Source organism: Cupressus sempervirens, chromosome 3, assembly GCF_028749045.1.
Source record: "Cupressus sempervirens isolate cs-2001-9-10 chromosome 3, ASM2874904v1, whole genome shotgun sequence".
Lineage (NCBI taxonomy): Eukaryota > Viridiplantae > Streptophyta > Pinopsida > Cupressales > Cupressaceae > Cupressus > Cupressus sempervirens.
Window position 1 is genome coordinate 490820428 of NC_143120.1, and position 15701 is coordinate 490836128.

A 15701-nucleotide genomic window follows, 5' to 3' on the forward strand; every position below is an offset into this window, starting at 1 on the left:
ATCAATCACCACTGAAATGTGAGAACATTAAGTTACATCTTTTGTTGACAAAGGGAACAAAGAACAACACAATTTGAATCTACTGAGCTTCAATTTTGCTTTGAGTGTGAATAGTTTAGCTAATTTAAGAATATAGATTTGAGCGTACCCCTTCAAACGTTTTAGATTCTATATTGTTGATTTTGCGGAAACAATGAATCCCTTCAATTGTCGGGTTAGTTTCTGTTAAAGATATTGGTTTTTGTAGTTTGGAAGTAAACTCGAATGTTGTAGCTGTTGACCCTTTTCTGTATTTTTTAATTCCTGTTGCGGTGAACCCTTCTTTGTATTCTTTTTTAATTTTGTTTCTCTATTTTTTTTCTGTTTCTCTATTGATAAAGATCACCAATGATCTCTGATATATGCCATAGATATACTCTGTCAGTGAGGCAAGGACATTATATTGGATGCCTAGGATTCAAATGAACATAACCCATTGATAGTGGCCATGATGAAATTGCCCTTTGCTGAGTAATAGCTGGAGTATAATCAACAAAACATTCCATAAAGAAATCACAAATTCATCCACATTTTCATTCAACAAAAATTGACAAAAAAATGTTTATGATCTTTATATTGAAAGCTAGAAGGTAATACAAGTTATATTCACTTTTCACTTGTTGTATCCCAAGAACGGTAAGAAATGATTCGACAAAAACACAACAAAGCATCTCTATGAGTGCATATTTACAGTTGAGTAGAGCCATGCTGTTTAACTAGGCACTTCTGAACCAATAATCCATGACATGCTTGCCCAAAATGATTCTATCAGATCACGGTAAATGTAGCTCAAACTCAGATTTGATTTTCAAGATCAGGGTTCAAGCTCAGACACATATTATATCTTTATTAGGAAAAGTCATTAACCCGTTTCAAAGCTTGAATGAGAAGGAATCAAAACCATTCCTCCATAAAGCAGTTGCCTGAATGTCTGTCAGATTTTCTCCTCCTATTGATTGTCTGTGCACCTCTTTCCTCTGTAGATGTGCCATTTTTCTTCTTTCCGTCCCCAACTTTTTCCTTCTTGTTGCATTGAGAGACTTGCTCTTCCAACTGTGAAATCCGCATACTCAGATCATGAATCATCTCACTCTGTTTCTCACTTTTCTTTAACAGATCAGATACAGTCCTCTTTAATTTCTCGTTCTCTTCTCTTACCATGCCAATATCTTCCATGGGTTCTACTTTTTCCGGCATCTTATCACCCGTTTCATTACAATCCATGAGGTCCACAGTTTCTGGCTTCTCATCAAGCTGGATTGTCTCCACCTTCAACGACTCGGGAGATTCAGATATACTGTCATTCTCCTTTGAATTTGCTGCAACACCGTCCTTTGTGCAAGGTGATGCATCAGCCTTCACCAAGTCTAGAGATTCAGAAGAATTTTCATCATCCTTTGATTTTCCAATAAGACTTTCCTTTGTATCTTAGATTGGATGAATTCTAATTATTGCAATCTATCTTTAATGGTCCGGACTGGATTGGATCACTCTTCTCTTTGGACCCCATTGCTATGAAACATGACTTCCCATTCAAACTCGAGAGAATGTGGACTTCCCGCCCAAATATTTCTCTTTGTATCTTGGAGTGGTGGAAGTGGAACATTCATATAGAGGGAACTGCCATGTTCAAGGTGGCAAAGAAGCTAAAAGACATAAAGCTAAATATTAGAAAGTGGAATAAGTCAGATTTTGGTAACATATTTCATTCTAAAGAATAGATCTCAGAGGATGTCAATATTATTCAAGATGTCATTCAAAAGGAGGGGTATAATGAAGAGAGGCTGGAGGAAGAAAAAATTATTCTAATTAAGCTTCACAATATAATTGGTCAAGAGGAGGCCTACTGGAAACAGAGATCAAGGGTTGTCTGGTTAAAAGAGAGGGACCAAAATACTAAATTCTTTCATATCTCTACTCTGAAACACAAAGTATATAACAAAATGAGTAGAATCAAGTTGGGGGATGTTGTCCTAGAAGAGGAAAATGATATTGTTGTTGGGCCATATTTTTCTTCTCTAATCTTCTTTCGAGAGATTTTAATCTTGTGGATGAAGATAAGCTGGATATTATTTTGAATATCTCGGCTCTGATCCAACCAGAGGAGAATGCAATGATTGAGCCTTCCCCTCTGGAAGTTGAGCAGGCTATCTTTTACCTTGCAGTCGGCTTGGGCCCGGATGGTTTCCCTACTTTTTTCTTTCAAATGTTCTAGAAAGTGGTCCATCAGGATGTCATCAACATCAAGAGTTTCTTGGAGCCAAGAGTCTGCTCAAGGAGGTAAATGCTACTTTCTTTGTGCTTATTCCAAAAGTGACACTGCGGATTCTTTGGACCAATTCAGATCTATCAGCCTTTGCAACTCGTTCTAAAAGATTATTTCTAAAGTTCTAGCTTCAAGGATTATCAAGGTTCTCCCAACTATTATACCTCCTCAGTAATCAGGCTTTGTCCCGGGGAGACAAATCCTGGACTCTATCATGACTGTCCACAAAGTAATCCACTCTTTGGAAGAAGGCAAGAGAGAAGGTTTCATCCTCAAGCTTGACTTGTCCAAGGCTTATGATTAGGTGGACTGGTCTTTTCTATTTAAGGTTCTAAGAGCCTTTGGTTTAAACTCAAGGGTCATCAAACTTATTAACAAGTTGGTTTCTACAACCTCTTTGGCTATTTTGGTCAATGACTACCCCTCTGCATTCTTCAAACCCTCTAGATGGCTCAAGTAAGGAGATCCAATCTTGCCCATTCTTTTTATTATTTTGGTTGAATGTCTAGGAAGGATGATATCTGCCAGCATAATTTCTGATGCTTTGTCTGGTATCAAACCTTCTTCTGGTCCTCTGGTTTTCTCTCATCAACAATTTGTTGATGACACTATTATGGGGGGAAAGCCTCGGTTGGAGTAGCCAGGGTGGTGAAAAAATCTTGAGCTCTTACTCTAGGGGCTCAGGGTAGCTTATCAACTGGAACAAGAGCTCTATTTTTATTATTAACACTCCAGCTAAGAGACAGAGGAAGATTGCTGCTATTCTACGCTGTGACTTGATTAACCTCCCTTCTATTTTTTTGGGTCTCCCAATGGTCTTCGAACCCCTTGACTCTTTCTCGAATAGCCTTATTGACAGGTTCAATAAAAAATTGGTTGGTTGGAAAGAAATCACCCTTAGCCAAGCTGGCAAGATTCAGTTGGTCAAATCCACTCTTTAGAATCTCCCAACTTATGCGCTAAGTCTCTTTGGGATTCCCTGCAAGTATGTCAACCAATTGGAGAAGATCCAAAGAAATTTTCTTTGGTTTGGATCGGAAGATAACAAGAGATTTCCCCTTGTGGCATGGGACAATGTGTACCTCCCCAAACAAAATAGGGGGTTGGGTATAAGAAAAGACCTTTTAATAAAGCTCTCCAAGTTAAATAGATTTGGAGAATCTTTTCCAGCAAGGGGGGCTGGCAGGACATCTTGGAAGACAAATACCTTCATAGACCTTCAATTAGACAATTGTTCTATGGAGATAGCATTCCCAATGGATCTAATATATGGAATGGTATACTAAGAGCCAGAGAGACAACCAACAACAAGGCGAAATGGAGTGTAGGAAATGGCAAGGACACCTTGTTTTGTGAGGACAACTGGGTGATCTAGGGGCCTCTTCACAACTTTCCTGAATATGAAAGATGGACTTATATTTGTATTCAGAGGCATGGCAGATTTGTTAGTGACTATAGACATGGCCAAGAATGGAGAGACCTTTCTTTAATATCCGAGGACCTCAAACCACTAACAACTATTCTCCACTTTGTGGTTTTGAATGACGATCAGGTTCAACTTGTTTGGGAGAACACTTCAAATGATATCTACTCGGTGGCTTTGGGGTACCAAGCTCTTATGAGGCGGGATTTCAAACCGGACTGGGCAAAGGTTTGGTTCTGTGGCCTTATCCCTAAAATAAACATATTATTTTGGCTTTTACTCCAGTTAAGGATTCTTACTATAGACAATCTATGTAAAAGGGGTCTTCATATTCCTAATAGATGTGTCTTGTGCGAAATGCAGGCCGAGTCTGTGGATCACTTGTTTATCCATTGCTCCTTCACTAAAGAAGTGTGGTCTATTTTCAGTCAAGCTTTTGGGATGAGCTAGTGTGCTCCTATCACGACCATTGAATTCTTCAGGGAGTAGGATGACTCTTGGAAGGGATCTGGGCTCCAATCCATAAGCAAATGGGCTCTGCATCACTTTGGCTATGGAATATGGAAGGAACAAAATAATCATATCTTCAGGGATGTCTGCCTTCCTGCCAAAATTGTGTCTAGTAAAATTCAAAATGCCCTTTTGGAAAATTATATTTTATGCAAAGGATCTAACCCGTTTGTATGAGATACCAGTAGCAACAATGACACTCAAAAAGGAAGGAAGGAATGTCACTAGTCTTTACTCCTAGAGGGTTGGCACAAAGCTAACTTTGATGGTGTGGCAAAGGTAACTCGGGAGTTGCGGGTAGTGGAGGGGTGATCAGAAATAGCAATGAGTATGGTATAGCGGAGGTTACTTTCCCTCTGAGACACCAAACTGATCACTTTGTTGAGGCTTGTGCAACCATTCAAACTACAAAGCTGGCTAAAGAGATAAGTGTTAAAAGCCTCTGGCTTGAGGGGGATTCTAATAACATCATTAAATGCCTCAGGGGTGAACATCCATCATCCTAGAGTATTAAGAACATGATGGAAGAAACCAAACAAATATTGCTCACCTTCGAGAGGGTCTATGTGTCACATGTATATTGAGATGCTAATGTGGTTGCTGACTGGATGGCCAATGAGGCAATTAGAAGGGACATGTCACATAGGTGGTTAAATGCTGAGGGGATTCTGGCAGTTGCTAAAAGTTTAATAGAGATTGAGAGAATCCAGGGAAGGATGGGAAGCATAAAGTGTAATAATGAAAGTTAATGTTGTCAATCATACATTTAAAGTTATGAAAGCTTGGCATGGGCCGAATCATAATCGAGGGGTTTTGTGGCACGTTTTTTGGGTGATTGGTAATTATTTTAACAATCACTTTCTTGAGAAAAAGACAAGAATTGTTTTGTTGAGAAAAACCAGATTTCGGTTGTTTGCACTTGGAGAACACAAAGAAGTTGTTCAAAGTTTTGCAACAACATGGTGGGCAAAAGGCATCGTAGAGAGCCGGAGGGTGAAGCGGAGAAGTGGAAGAGGAGGTTGAAGGTCCGGGAGAAGCTGAGGGAAGACAACATCACGAGTTTTATAGAGAAACTACATGGTTGGAATCCTAAGATCATTGATTTTATGGTTACGTGATGAAAAGATGGGAAGGTGAAGATTGACAGTATTGATTTCTAGGTCAATGAAGGTGTTATTGCGGAGGTCATTGGTTCTCTTAATCAGGGCATTAAACTCTTTAGGGATAAGAAAGTTTCCCTCAATACTGTTAAAGACTTTGCTAAGGATGCCAAGGAGATGAAAGAATTAGTGAAGATTGGTGTGTATTATGAACCTACATCAATAAAGAAACTATGGAGGTTTTTTCTAAGGGCAATTATCTCGTACATTACACTTGACATGAGGTATGATAGAATCTGAACTCACCATTTTTTCATCCTAAACCACTTTAGGTATGAAACAAAAATATCCATCCCCTACTACCTTTTCTTCTCAACAAATAAGAATATCATGGGTTTTAAGAAGAAAGTTTATGCTAACCTGACCTTCCATGAGGGTCTGTTGTTACTTATTTGTGAGCACTTTAAGGCTCAAATCCATGGTAGAGCTATAGCCCATAAAGCGGAGTCCTCAGAGGAAACAAAAAACTCTTACCTTCCTTCTGAAACTGAGGATAGTGCAGGGTTGCATTCGGATGATGAAGAGGAGGTGGCCAAGATTATGAAGGACTTGGGTAGGAAAAAGAAGAAAGAGACTGGAAAAGGCCTAGAGGATAGGAAGACTAAGCTTGAGGTAAATTCTGTAAAGGATTACAATGAAGAGGAAGAGGAGATAGAAACAGATGAGGAGGATGATGTGAAAGAGGTGGATACTAGTTGATGGAGCCCAAATTATTTGCAAAAATTTGGGGCTTCCATTTGTGAAACAATGCTAGAAATTCATGATATAACCGTTGATGTCAAAGTTAAGAACATGTGGTGTATAGAAGGTACACATCAACAGGGAAACAAATAATTAGGATGGTTGCTTCTATGTCAGTGAATGGCCTGGAGAATATTAAGAAGTAAACACATTCATTGAAAATTCACCGTATTACATGGAGACTCTGCAACAGATCTAAAGCTGGAATTGTAGTAATATAGTAGTCCAAGCCTCATAATAGCATCTTACATCAGAAATACATAGACGATCAATGATAATGAACAGTTTGTTTAAAGATTTAATACGGAGACATCATCATTTGAAGAAATGGAACATGATTTAAGCCTTTTATCTCTGCAATGGTGTGCATGGAAAGCACAACAAACTAATGGAAATCCATTAGAAACTAATTAATAAATGATCACCAGCAATCACAGATTGTGATAAAGTATGAAGACAACAGGAGGACAAGATGATTACATTATCTGGTAAAGATGTAGCACAAATAAACCAAGCAAATGCACAAGTGTGGAGTTAAACTGCCCAATTTTACACAGTGTATTCTTCAGATCGTCTCTTTAGCATTAAAGTTCTCATGGTCATGAGGATGGTGCATGTGAAAGAAATAAAGGACGAATACTTCATGTGATGATCTCAGTCGTCGGATGCTACATAAGGAGACACATTAGGATTGAACGTTTCTCCTACATGGTGATTTACAAACTCATATGGAGATGTACCAGATTTAAAATGCGTAGCATTTGCAGAGGGCCTAGGAGCCGTAGATTTGGAAAAGCTACAACTTCTATTCATTATAACGACACCAATTTGAACTCCCGCACCAAGTGTCGACAGTGAAAGAAAAAGTCAGCGCATTCCATATCGATCATTCATGGAAGTAAACTTTCATTGCGATTAGGGGGAATGATGTCTCTAATCGGGGGAAAGAAAAATGCTCAAACAAATGGCACCATGGATCTCAGCCAGGGGAAATATTTATTTTTAACTTCATCAAATGCTATAAACTATCGGCGAAACATAATTGTGATTAACATATAATAATAATATAAAGTCATTTAAAATGCAAAGAGGTGCGATTTGGATTAAATGAGGCAAGATATAAATTATGACTTTTCATTTGAAAAGTCATAATTTTAGAATAAGGAGATTTAAATAATAGGAGAAAATTTGTAACAAGACATATTCGACCATTTTATATTCTTTTAGAAGAGTATTATATTTTTTATTGTATGAAGGAATAAGGGGCTTATTATGGCTTTGTAATATAAATTCTATTATTTTATTTTAATAATGAAATAAAATGTTATTTGTTTATTATTAAAGGTGTGGAGATTTAAATTGCAGGTGAATTGTCCTTTGTAATTATTTTTTGGAATTCTGTATACAATTTAAATATCAGATAAGTGGACATGATCATTTAACATTTTAAATTTGATCATTGCAGATATTGTGAAATATTAAATCATTTTTGTACCTGTGTCCAATTTGTCTCCCTACCAGAGGAGTTAACATTCAATCTGGACTAATTTAAGATTGTATAAATATTTGATCTATCACATCTTGATTATTTAATTGTTGGCAGTATAAGTGCGTAAAACATTACAAAGTTGTACGTGAAAATTCACTGAAGTTGACTCTATTGCTCAGATGAGCAAAGACACTGGTCTTTTTATTATTGAAGTCAGAAAATCTATATATTCCTTCTACAAGTATCAAATTAATTATTATTCAATTATACAAAACATTTAACCATTATCCAGTATCTAGTTTCATTTCAATCGAGTTCAAGGACTTTGCCAACCGGAGAACTCCCAAAGTTTAAATTCACTATAGAAAAGCTTTGGACCAAATGATCAGGTTTGAGGAGAAGGTTTACCTGCCTAGGTGTAGTAGAGCTTGAAGTGTAGGGGAATCGAGAAGTATTCCTGTTCGTTGGCTAGAACTGATTGTGAAATCCTATTGGAGATGTGGCAAGCTCTTGGATTTCCAATCTGCAGTTTGGGAACCAACACAAGTAAGGTACAAGTTAGCAGGAAGGATGATAGCTTGACCAAAAGGAGGAGGGGAGGAGATAAGGAAGCTGAGAAGGCGCATTGTAAGGGAAAGGAGACCCATCTCGAAGCTCAGGAGGAGAGTAAAGAGGATTGTGGTTCGGAAAAAACCACTTGTACTCTTGGTGCTAAGGGCGGGAAAACTACTTGGAGGAACTTTGAAACTAGGATTGCGAAAATGGGCCTAGTGAGAGAACATATCTAGCGGGACGTCTTAGAATAAAGTGATGGAAGAATTAAGTTGGAGGATGATCAGAATTGAACATGCATATGTATATTATATTAAATCATATTATATTGTTTCTAATGACTTTTTAATTTGGATTTGTCCATTCAACTTCTAATAAGAATGTAGATGGAGTGACCTTTCAACTTCCATGAAGATCTATAAAGAGGCTCAAGTTGAATTTGAGAACAAAATGATATGGACATACATCTCATTTGTTGAGATTGCCAATTTGTATAAGATCTTATATACAAAGTTCATGGGTAGACATCTCAACCACGGGATTGCCCAACTTCTATAGAGTTCAGGGGCATACATCTCATTCATGGGATAGCCCAACTTTTATGAGCTCAGACACGCAACTCCTCCATAGGTTTGTCTAAATATGATTGATTTGCATACATGCATCTCACTTACGAGATTGTCCACAATTATATGAAATTCTATTTAATATTATGAGTAAATTGAATTCTTGATATTGTTTATTATGCGTTTACAATACCATTATTTCTTCTTTTGGTAATGTCTTCTGAATTGACAAAATGATTCAGATTAGTGGTATCAGAGCCAAGTTCAATCATCTTAGAAGATTTTTATCATCCTGAGTTCGTGGTATTTCATGTTCTTCATCAACACATACACCAGAATTGATTTCACAAGGCATCTGTTAGCTTGAGATCTAATATGATTTTGAATTTGCCGATAAATGCAAGGTATTCAAACTATGCAGAATCATTTCTATGGTTATGTAACGTATTGGTCATGGTACGAGTTCAAGAGTTGAAATGGTGTTTTTTCCAAGAATTGTTATTATTGGTTTGGCTCGGATTTGAGAGGGATGAACTCGATTTAAATTCTTTCAATTGTGATAAGGTGGTATTATGTCTATTCATATTCCATATGGATATCCTCTCAAAATTGTGCCAACATGACAAAAGGAGAGAGCTCGATTTTTGTATGAAACCTAAAACAGCAAGGATGGCTCGGGTTTGTAAAAGAACTTGATTCCTATCAATGTGAAGGTGGCAATATAGCTCGAGCTTTTCATACCTATGGATACATAGCAAGCCATACATGACAAAGAGGAGCAGTGGAGCCCAAAAGATAGGAAGAAGATCTCGAGTGTTTGAAGACATGAACCCACAGATAAGAAGCTCGATAAAACAACAAGTGGGGTAGTTGATATAGAAAGGTGGCATTGATGAGGATAAAGAGGCTCAAAATTCACATAGAGGGAGAAGCTGTAAGGGTAACATAAGAGTACGGGTTTGAGAAGTGAAGGCGAACGACATATTAAAATGGTGAAAGGTGGTGGAATCTATTGTGTGCAAATATATAAATTGCCTATGGGATGGAGGAGGAAACCGAATTTGAAAACTATAGCTAGAAGAGGAACCTGAACCTGGCTTCCTTCTCCACCAACCTGTCATGCTACTCTGCTGCAATTCATGATTCATGTTTTCCTTTTCCTCTTTGCATGATTCTATATCCAAGATAGGATGACGCTTTTGCTTCATATCCATCTTGCACTCAATGTTCAAAATTTTCCTTTTGTTTTTCTCTCAGGAACAGATATTAAATTGATCTCAATTTCCAAGTTGTCGAGCACTCCAGAGGAAGAGTTGATATCAGGCACCTGTAGATTTGAAGCATCAACTGAAGGTAGAGGAAAATGTTGAGATTTATTGTTCCCATTTCCACACAATTTTGACATTTGTTTCTTTGTAATTTCTCTAGTTTGTAAGTACCGCAATACATCAGGCTTAGATCAAATTCGGTTGCTAGAAACAGGGTCAATATAATACTTATCCCTTGTCCCTACTGTTGAGCTAGTTTCACAGCATTTCATTTCTATTATCCATCCTTTCGAAAGCCAATTGGGAGAATTGACTACTGTTGCATCAACCACTCTGTTTTATTGACCTCTAAGGGTCTTTATTAATTTAAATATGAGGAAATTTTTTTGAATCCTTTCCAGGAACTAGATTCAGAGCCTTCTCTTCATGTAAACATCGTTACTTCATTTTGAAGATGATGGGGCAATGGGGCCCACTGCCTCATAAGGAAGGAGGAATGATCAGAGTTGAATTAGCATATTATATTAAATCATATATTTTAATTAATTCTTGTCTTTAATTAATTCTAATGACTTTTCAATTTGAAATTGTCCATTCAATTTCTAATGAAGAGGCTCAAGTTGAATTCAACAAATGATATGTAGAGACAACTTGTTTGCTGAGGTTGCCAGTTTGTATCAATATAGAGTTCATGGGCAGACATCTTAACTATGAGATTTCCCAACTCTTATAGAGTTCATGGGCGTACATCTCATTCATAGGATAGCCCAACTTTTATGAGCTCGGACACAACTCCTCCACGAGTTTGTCCAAACTTGATTGATTTGCAGGCATACATCTCACTTACGAGATTGTCCACAACTGTATGAAATTTTATTTTATGAATAAATTGGTTTCTTTATATTGTTTATTATGTGTTCACAATACCATTATTTCATCCTTTGGTATTGTCCTTTGAATTGACAAAATGATTTAGATTAGAGGAACTCATCGATCCAACTTTGGTGATTCTAAGCGATAATGCTAAGGAGGTGGGGTTGAACCTCCTAAACAATGCCCGCAACAGTATGGTGGACAATTTCCAATCAATCAAGTGGATCTTCCATGAAATAGAAGAGATAAAGATCAAGATGTAGGGGTAGGAAAGGAAGGAAGGGGAGGACGGGGCCGTTAGAATTAGCTAGTTAGATGCGAGGGTTAATGAGATGGAAAAAAGAATGGAAAGGATGGAGAGCTCTCTCCATAGCTCGGTTAACCAAAGCCTCAATATTATCAAAGGATTAACTGATAATATAAAACAACTGCACTTGATGATGGAGGATAGCATTAGGGGGAAAGAGGATAAGGACATTGAGGAAATCAGGGTTGTTGAAGAAGATGACAACCTTTTGGTTGAGAGCCCAAGCAACATAAGGAGATCAGACAAGAGGAAGAGGGAAAAGGAGGATTGTCTGGTTCATATTCATTTGATGACTATTTCGATAGAGACCATGGGAGAGCTAGAGCTCAAGGTGGCAAAGATGGTCAAAGAAACAATGCCTTGATTGGCGTTCCTAGTTTTTTGTCTTGCCCGTGGCTTTTGGTGGTTTACGATTGCCTATTCCTCTTTCTGGTTGTTTTTTCTTTTGTTTGGTTCTAGTGGTCTGTTATGGCCTATTGTTATCTATTGTTATGTAGCTAGCTCTAAACTTGATTCTGTCTTTTTTTGTTAACTGGTGGGTTTCAAGCACCCCTTTAAAACCTATTTTACTTATCAAAAACATAAGTGACTATAACTTTTGAGCCAACCATTATTTTCAAGATCATTCTAGTGAGCCTCTGGCAAATTTGATTTTCAATGATACATGAAATCTAATGGCTAGGTCTAATGGCTAGGTGTCAAGATATTGCTCCCCCCACTAGACTATTTTAAGATCATTTTTAGAATTTGCTGCAACAAAACACCAATAACACAGTATTTGATTGCCCTTTTTCATTAGGATAAACCTCTACCAATCTCTGGTCGTTTTCCATAAAAAGGGACACTTTAGTGTTAATGTTAATTCTTGGGTTACTATTGCAAACAATAATAATGCCCGATGCCATCCAAACAGAACAAAAAAATTATAACTTCAAACATTAAATTTGAATTTGACCGACTTGATGAGAATCAATTCAGACCATGAAACCTATTCTATATAGAAACTATTAGATCAATCATATGAGTGGAGGACCAAAAGATCATGATTGTGTTTAGGTAGATTTAACACATCGGATATGAGAGGTTAGCAATATCAAGCAACACTCTCGTAAAATCCTCCCAAAGATGTAGTTTAAATTCTAAACTTTCCAACTCTTGTGCATGTATTCGAACAAATGTTGATAATCCAAATATTTGATACTGCCCATTTCCACTAGAAACTATCTTCTAAAAACTATGGACTGTGAAAGATTGAAGTCTTTCTTATTCTAAAAAAATTCTTCATCTCGCCCAAGAGTCATTACAATGGATGTTATATATTTGGGTTCCAATATTATTGTACTAATTTCTGCCATTATGCAACACATGCAATATCAATTTAACAAAAAAGAATATATGTCAAGAGATGTTTGAAAGGGGGCCTGCAATGGAATAATCACTTAATAGCTTTATCAGCACACATTCTAATGCTATTACAAATAAAAAAGAAGTTGTGGTCTTTAGTCCTTTGATTGGTCTGTATTTCTCTTACCACTTCTAAAACGATATGGATAAATATAAGATATAACATTCCATGAGAACATATTACTTAAAAGGGTTCCTAATTTTACTCAGAGGCAATCACTGTGAAAAAAATTAAGGAACCCTTCAAAGAGACTCCCAATTTAGTGTATGAGCTCAAGTATCTAGCATGTATTGCTCTTAGTTTACTTCACGAAGTTTTTGTTTCACATCAAAAATTGCATTTCGATAGTGCAACACAATAGATGGTCACAGTAAAAAAGTCAACTTATTGCTTTCGCAATGAAAATGTGGAAAACATACAAGAGAATCCAAATATGAATTGATAATTTTTTTTTGAAAAGAATGTTCAGCCTCCCACAAAATCAAGCATTCATTTTCATACACAAAATCCTTAATGGAAACTATGAGTGACCCAATCTTAGCAAATAACTACTCTCTTTAGTTCAATAATTATTGGATGGCTAAAAGTTTGTGTTTGGATTAATTAATATATTAAATTAAAGATAAATAAGGGTGAAGGTATTCTTCTACAGATTATGAGGAATATTAAAATGATTGTATTGTTGTTAACTTTATTATGATGTTACTCGTATTCCATTTTAATATATTAAATTAATTAACAATCTTGTTCGCTTGTGTCAAGATATATCCTTGTAATCCAGATTAAAGATAAAGCTATGGAGATTTAAGATTAATGATGGACCATAGAGCCACTGAAGAATTTCCGGCCATAAGCCAAACCAAGCCAATCAAAATGAATCAAGATAACTAAATATGGATTTCATTAATATTGTCTGATATATACAATACAAACTATCCATCTTTAATGCCCCAAAAACTATCCTAGCCACCTAAGTAAAACACAGCACGATTGCATCTATTAATCTTCATACATTATATACGTTGCCAAGGTAAAATGCAGCTAAGTCATATTTGAATTTTTTTACAATATATATGTTGTCAAGGAAAAAACTACTAAACCCATCCTCAAAAACTATAGACTAGCTACAATCATATTAGCTTTGACACTGTAATGATGGAAGAGGAAAAAAGCAAAAACATAGGTTTCACCTGCAGACCTGGTTAAGCTGTTTGGTTCCATTTCCTGAAGACCATGATAATTTTAGTGGCTTCTTGAAGGTTTCTCGCCCTTGAACCCAGAGGAAATTCTTGAGTGTTCCTGCTCCTGCTTGACCTCTCATAGTTGGGTAGGCAGAATTCAATTGCATCCAGGTCGAAAAAATTCACCTTTGGGTGAATGTAGGCATCAAAGGCTTGTAAGTAATTTGTAAGCCAATCCTTAGTTCGGTCCTCTATGATAGCTCGCTAGCACAATAAGAATTGCACACTTACCTCCATTCTCAGTCATTCTTTGTAAAAGAGGATGTTGTCTCAAATAACCAAACTAGGGCGTTTTAGGCTTCTAGTTACTTTAGGGCTGCCTAACTGGTACTCCATTTAGGCCTCCGGCACAGGAATTTTTAATTTCTCATCAATGTTGAATACTACTTCCTCCAGACCTATCAGCCAACTCGGGTCAAATAGATTGAGACTCAATTTGATAATGTCCCATTTTGCTACTTCGGCCCTTGCTAGGCAACCTATCCATAACCCTAGTATATCGCTATTGCTTCACCATGAGTATTCATAGTTGAAAACCCCTTCCCCCAGGGACCTACTAACGGCCACTCTACTCATGTCATCAATGGGTCAAAATGGCCGGTTCCATCTTTCTAGCTCAACAGGGCCACAAAAGGCCATAGTTCTACTTTCAAAGGCATGATACAAGAAAATGTTAGTTTCCATAATGCAGAAGCTAACCAGCGCATGTTGCTAGAAAGGAGGGGTGAAAATGAGGAAACCGGATTAAGGGAGGGTTTTATATAAAATTTAGAGGGAAGGATCTAAAACTACTCGAGGTGATGTCATTCCTAAGTTCTTCTTCTGATGATTTCCTTGTCAAGTCATGATTAAAGTATCACTTTGATATATTTTATTTCGACAATGCCGATATTATGTGATCATAGAATCGTGAGCCAATATATGTACTAATTAGGGAATCATAAAGCCAATTATCATGAGGAATAATTTTGGAAAGTCTTTGCATAATACATGAACTAGCTATGATTAAAAATTAAGACATGTGTTCTCCATCTGTACCTATGTTGGCTAAGTAATCTGCTTCATTGTCACCTTCTCTAAATATATAAGAGAATCTAACTTCTTTGAATTCTTCCAATAATTTTAACGTTGTTTCCAATCAAGAGTTTATAATCTAGTTTGGAGTTTTTCCTTTCCTAAGTGTGTTTAGGATGTGAATCTCCTTCAATTATAATTTTCTTAATTTTTAGTTTGATACACATTTTTAATCCTTCCTCTACTGCTTCTAATTTCACCATGTTATTTGATGTAACTTCCAGAGGTTTTGCTCTTTTAGCTATCTAGTTCCCCGTTTCTTCCTTAACTATACATCCTATTCCAGCCTTGCCAGGATTGCATCTGGAGGCCCCATCAAAATTCAATTTCTTCCAACCTTTCGGGGGTGGTTTCCATTTACATTCTTTTCTGGCCGTTTTAATATTCTTCATATATGTTTGGGGTGGATTGATTAGAAGTTTCCAATTTTTTTAAAAAATTTAGCATCCCATTCTATGAATGAGCCTTCTTCTATCATCTATTCTCTTAAGTTGCTATTTATAACTTTCACTATATTAGCTTCAATTTTATTGTAGAATGATAGTGTATTTAGCTCTGTCTTGAAAGATCTGTTTGTTTCTCTCTTTCCATATCTCCCATACTAGAATTGCTGGGGTGATGTTCCAGAGTTTTCCATATACTTTCTTGCTTGTATGTTTTGGCCATCTAATTATATGATCTTGCCATTTTTCTAGGTAGGGGGGCTATCCAATTTAGTTTTGATTTGAGCCATGTCCAACACTCCTTCGCAAATTTACATTGATATAGGAGGTGCTCTATAGTTTCT